Source organism: Panthera tigris, chromosome B4 (assembly GCF_018350195.1).
Source record: "Panthera tigris isolate Pti1 chromosome B4, P.tigris_Pti1_mat1.1, whole genome shotgun sequence".
NCBI lineage: Eukaryota > Metazoa > Chordata > Mammalia > Carnivora > Felidae > Panthera > Panthera tigris.
This window is the reverse complement of record NC_056666.1, coordinates 27221892-27227624: the sequence shown is the minus strand read 5'-3', so window position 1 is coordinate 27227624 and position 5733 is coordinate 27221892.

Sequence of the window (5733 nt, the reverse complement as noted above, 5' to 3'; positions counted from 1 at the left end):
GTGGGGGTTGGGGGACATTTGTACTTTTCCTGTTGCCTTTCTTCAGGTGTTTGTTTTGTTTTCCCCAAGGCTGGAACAGGGAATTGTCTTTCGTCTCCACTAGTCTTTCTGTCTTCATTGCCATAGAAATAATCCAGGGTATCAAAACATGCTCACAATGGCCCTGGCTCCAAGCCCTATGCCCGTGCTTCTTAGTGATGCCCAAGGGGTTCTGAAAGGAAAATGAGGATGCCTGTTGGTTTTTGCTCTCTTCTTTTTTTTATTTAAAGTATTTATTTATTTTGAGAGAGACAAAGACAGCACGAGATGCGGAGGGACAGAGAGAGGTTGGGGGAGAGAATCCCAAGCAGGATCCTCACTGTCAGCACAGAACCCGACAAGGGACTCGAACCCACTAACCGTGAAATCATGACCTGAGCCGAAAACCAAGAGTTGGACACTTAACCAACTGAGCCACCCAGGCGCCCCTGCTCACCAATCTTATTTTGTATGATAGGCTGCAAAGTAAATTAGTCAGTATCATGGCTAATTCTGAGTTCAGTATTTGTCTGCAGCTTTTTCCTTTCGGTGTAGAATTATGTACAACAAAATGCACAAATCTTCCGTGTGCACGGGCTGGGTTTTGGGATAGGCACACACGCTTGTAATGCAAATCCCCAGCAATATAGGTAACTTTATGTTCACTACTGGAGTTTGCTCTGTGACCCTTCCCTGTCAATTTCTTGCCCCTACTCCACCCCAGAAGAAGTCTTTTCTGATTTTTTTTTTCCCCACTACGGACTAATTTTTCTGTCTTCTAGCAAGTCATGTAAGTTGAACAACATCATTTGTACTTAATGTAAAGCTGCTTTCTCTCAGTACAATGACTGGAAGATCCATCCTTGTGGTTCCTTTCTTTTTATTGCCAAGTTGTATTCTCTTGCATGAATACGCCTTAGCTTGTTTACCCATTGTTCTACTGTTCTCGGTTTGAGGCTGTTATTTACATGTGTTGAGGGGAAGACCAAATCGAAATAGCAAAAGTTAAGCCAACAACAATAAAACTTAAAAATACCCAGAGAATGTACATGCACACACTTGCTCACATACACAACATCTTAACATTAGGGTGGCATTTAATTATTTTCTTTCGTGTATCGTTACTAAACAGCATATATTAATTAAGATGATTTATAGAACAGAGAATCTGTTTGGGTAAACAGACTCGAAGTATAGGTTACTATTACATTTTTTTTTAAGATAAAAATGGGTATAAAGTGGTAGAAAACAATCTTTTTTCTATGCCAGCTGGCATAAAAAAAACTATAGTTTAGGGGCGCCTGGGTGGTTCAGTCGGTTGAGCACCAACTTTGGCTCAGGTCACGATCTCACAGTTTGTCGGTTCAGGCCCCGGGTCAGGCTCTGTGCTGACGGCTCAGAGCCTGGAGCCTGCTTCGGATTCTGTGTCTCCCTCTCTCTCTCTCTGCCCCTCCCCTGCTAGTGCTCTCTCTCTCTCTCTCTCTCTCTCAAAACTACATTTTAAAAAAGCTTAAAAATTTTTAAAAAAATACAGTTTAGAATAATGGGCAATGGTCATAGGTTTCTGGTGCCAAATGGAATGCAGAGGTAGAGCTAATCTATTCTCTAGTCTAGAAAGGTGATATCAGTGTGCACTTGGACAGCTCTCAGTCCTTCTGTGTGTTTGCCAACACTTCTCCAAGCGAGAGACCTTGTGACTTGTTAGAAATGCCACACCGGAGGAATCTAGACTAAATCCCAGCTCTGTGGCCTGAGGACATCACTTACCATCTCTGGGCCTCAGGTCTTTGTCTTAGAATGAACAGGTTGGAATGAACAATCTTGAAGGCTTTTTTCGGACGTACCTAACTCTTCCAGATTTTATGATATTTTAGGTGTTTTCATCAAGGTCTATTGATTTTAAGGGACCAAAAACCCACAAAGAATTATTCAAGAAAGAGAGATGGGCGGGGACTCACGGTCAGGCCAAAGAGACGACGTCAGGGTGCCCCTAACACAGGCTGTCTGTTCCAGCCGGGTCTTCCATGGATGAGTGGGGGGACTAGAAATTCGGACTGTGGGCTTTCTGGTCCCAGGGGTCTTGCACAGTGTCTGCTGCTCCTTGATAGGCTCAGCAACCCTTCTGTCTCACCACAGACCTGCCTCTCCTCTTCTTCCTCTTCTCACACCACCCATCACCACTACCTTTGGCCATTTTCCACAGCAGAAGCTCTCTGCTCCAAGTCCCCCCGCCCCAATTTATTGTTCAATAAATATCTATTTGAATATAGAAATCAAATTCATCAACTGTAGTTTGTAGATGCCGGTTGCCCTTCGACACTGTTTTATGGGAATGTGACTTAGAAAGCCCTTTCAGGAACTAGCGTGAATTTTGGGAAACAGAACTTCACTGGGATCTTGTCAGTTGCTGGGACGGTTTTGAAGAACTAATGAGATAAGTGAATGCAGCGCTCAGTGCATTGCTTAAGGAGCCAATAGTCTCTGCGTTGATTACTGTAATAATTATCACTGTTCAGAATTCACAGAATCATCTTGAGACTATTTCAGTTTGGAAGGAAGATTTTGTTAGTGTGACCGACCGGTCTCATTTTTGATGTTTTCAAAGAGAGTGGAGAGCAGAGGAAGTCAATACAAACCAAATAAAGCTTAATTTAGCAAGTATTTTCACAGTTTGGTGCCATGCTTATTTGAAAAGATCTGGGTTAATCCCACTAGGCTTGGTAACAAGGGTTGCCAGAGTTCAAACTCACCTGGCTGCCTCCGGGCCCTGGAGTTTGTACAAGCCTTTTCTAGGAGGGTTCTGAGCCCACGACACTGCCCAGTAATGCGAGAAAATGTCAGCTTTCTTCTCGGGAAATACGAGACAGCAGCTACTGAAAGCTGTAAGGCCAGACTAGGCGGGAGACGGGGAGAATAAGTAGAATCAGCCTGCTAAGAACCATGGTTTCAGCCTTTCAGATTTTGTTCTCTATGGACAACCCACCCATGTCATTTAGCGTGTGGTGAGCCTGGGGTCCACACTGGACCCTACTGAGCTTGTCTCCTTTTTCTGCCTGCTGTTCACCACGAACAAGAGTTTGTTCCTGCCATCAAAACATAGCATGGCGGCAGCAACAGAACTGGGAACACGACGCATGGTGATGGTGGGGGTACGCGACTGGTGACATGGGGAAAGCTGACCTCAGAGTCTTCAGGGTAGACCAGGATGCATGCCAGCAAAGACCCTTTGTGCTCAACGGTCCCCACCGACGAGGGCTTCTTGTGGCCTGGACTCTGGCACGAGTTCACGTGTTGGCCACATAAGTTATGCTGACACCGTACTGATGTTTCTGACTTGGTGGACAGAAGGAGACTTTCTGAAAGGGAAGCAGGCAGGGAGATGTGACATAGGGTGGTCTTTCTGCATGAGACCAGGATTGTAGGAATTTCTCAAAGAAACATCGATCTGAAAACTTCAGGACGTTTTGATAAAGACATTTCAAAACGGGAGCATGGGAAGAACAGGAAGAAGATACATAGAACATTCTATCCGTTTCAGGTACTAACTTACTGGATGACGTCATAACACCTTGGAGCGTAAGTGTAGGGCCACCTCTGTCTAATTTTTTCACCAGGGGAGATTTCTTCAGTCCAGCAGGCTCACTAAAATACTCCAGTGGTGTCATGGGGCACCTGGGTGGCTCAGTCGGTTGAGCGTTCGACTTCGGCTCAGGTCATGATCTCGCGGTCCGTGGGTTCGAGCCCCGCGTCGGGCTCTGTGCTGACAACTCAGAGCCTGGAGCCTGTTTCAGATTCTGTGTCTCCCTCTCTCTCTGCCCCTCCCCCACTTGCACTCTGTCTCTCTCTGTCTCAAAAATAAATAAACATTAAAAATAAATAAATAAATAATTAATTTAAAAAAATAAAATAAAATACTCCAGCGGTGTCAATGTCCTGGCTGGGGTGCCTCCCCTCCTCACTGAGAGGACCCTTACTTTTTCCTTTCAAAACCTTTTGATAGTCTCATGTTAACTTTTACAACTTCCTTATCTTTTATGTATTCCCCAACTCCTAGAAATCGAGGTTACTCTCCCACCTCTCCGCTGCAAACATCTACTTGCCAAACGTACTGGACTCCTTGCCGTTGCCTCAGTTGCCCCTCGCCCGCTCGTCTTCCTGCGGCTCCTTTTCCTCCACCCCTGAGACATCCCTGCTGCCCGAGATAGCTTTCTGGGGCTGCCGTGACAAAGTGCCACCAACTGGGTGGCTTAATGCCGTAGGAATTTATTCTCTCACAGTTCTGGTAGCTCAGAGTCCTAAATCAAAGCGTCGGCAGGGCCATGCTCCTCTGAAGGAGAATCTGTCCCCATCTTTGGCCTTCCTGGCAAGCCATGGCTTGTAGCTATGTCACTCCCATCTCGGTGTCCATCATTATATGGCCTCCTTCCCTGTGTCTTCTTTGTATCTGTAGACAAATCTTCCTTTCCCTTCTCTTATAAAGACATGAGTCATTGGATTTAGGGCCCATCCTACTCCAGTATGACCTCATCTTGCTTTGATTACATCTGCCAAAACCCTATTCCCAAATAAGGTTATATTCACAGGGGCTTAGGTTCAAGGCACAGAATATCTTTTGGGGGGACACAGTTCACCCCACAACATTCCCCAAGGAATGGATTCCCCTTTTCTCCTTTCACGGTAAAGTTCATCAAACCCAGCCATTCCCGTGGTTTTACTTCCCCTCTGTAGAGGCCGGACTCCCTGATCTATAGCTCTATCCTAGTCTCCCCACATGAACCCCCCCCGGGGAAGTGGTAAAAGACAGCCATTAGTGAGCTGAGGCTTCAAGTTCCCGGGGCCACCTCCCTGGTCCCATCAGATCTCATCACAAAACACAACTTCAAAACTAAAATTTGATAATGAAACAACTATATCAAGAGCATTAAAATCCTTCTGTGGGGCCCTATGAGCATAGAGTCCTGTGTACCTGTAGGACTGCTTGCCCGTGAGGCCAGTCCTGTCACTCTGAGGCACTTGACCGAACCGGAGAAAGCGCGGGGCTCACGGCCATGCCTGACTCCTCACCTTGTCTGTTACCCTGCAGGCTTCTAGAGGACTCTGCATTTGCAAGCCCTGGGTTCAACCCTTAAGAGGCAGGGGCCATCTTATGTCTTCTCGTCTTCCGGGTCTGGCCAACCGCTGGCACATGTACGATCGGCGGCCCAACCAGGTTCCCTGTATTTAAGTGACTCCTCTGCAGAGAAGCGCCCAGCTGTCCCTCTTTCTCGCCCCTTGGTGAGAATTCCTCCTTCCCAGAGCTGCCTAGCTGAGGCACTGCCCCGAGTTAGCCTCAGAAGCATCTGGGGCTCCTCTCCTGTTCCTAATGCCGGCAGGCTGCACCATCATGCACAGAGGGCTTGGAGGAACCTTAGAAATGTGTTCCCGTGGTCAGTTGCTTTTGTTAAATGTACCAAAGTCAGATGTGTTAGTGGGAACTGGTTAAGATTCTGCCTCTTCCTTCTGTCTATTTCACTGTGGTTAGGTGGCATGAGGAGTGGCTGGGCCATATTCGGAGTCTGGCTCGGGGCATTGAACTAGGCACACACCGGGAGTTCGTGAGTGTCTTAGTCTGTTTGGGCAGTGATCACAACATACCACAGACTCGGTAGCTTGTGAAACAAATTTATTTCGCACAGTTGTGGAGGCCGGAAGTCTGAGCTCAGGGTGCCGGCACGG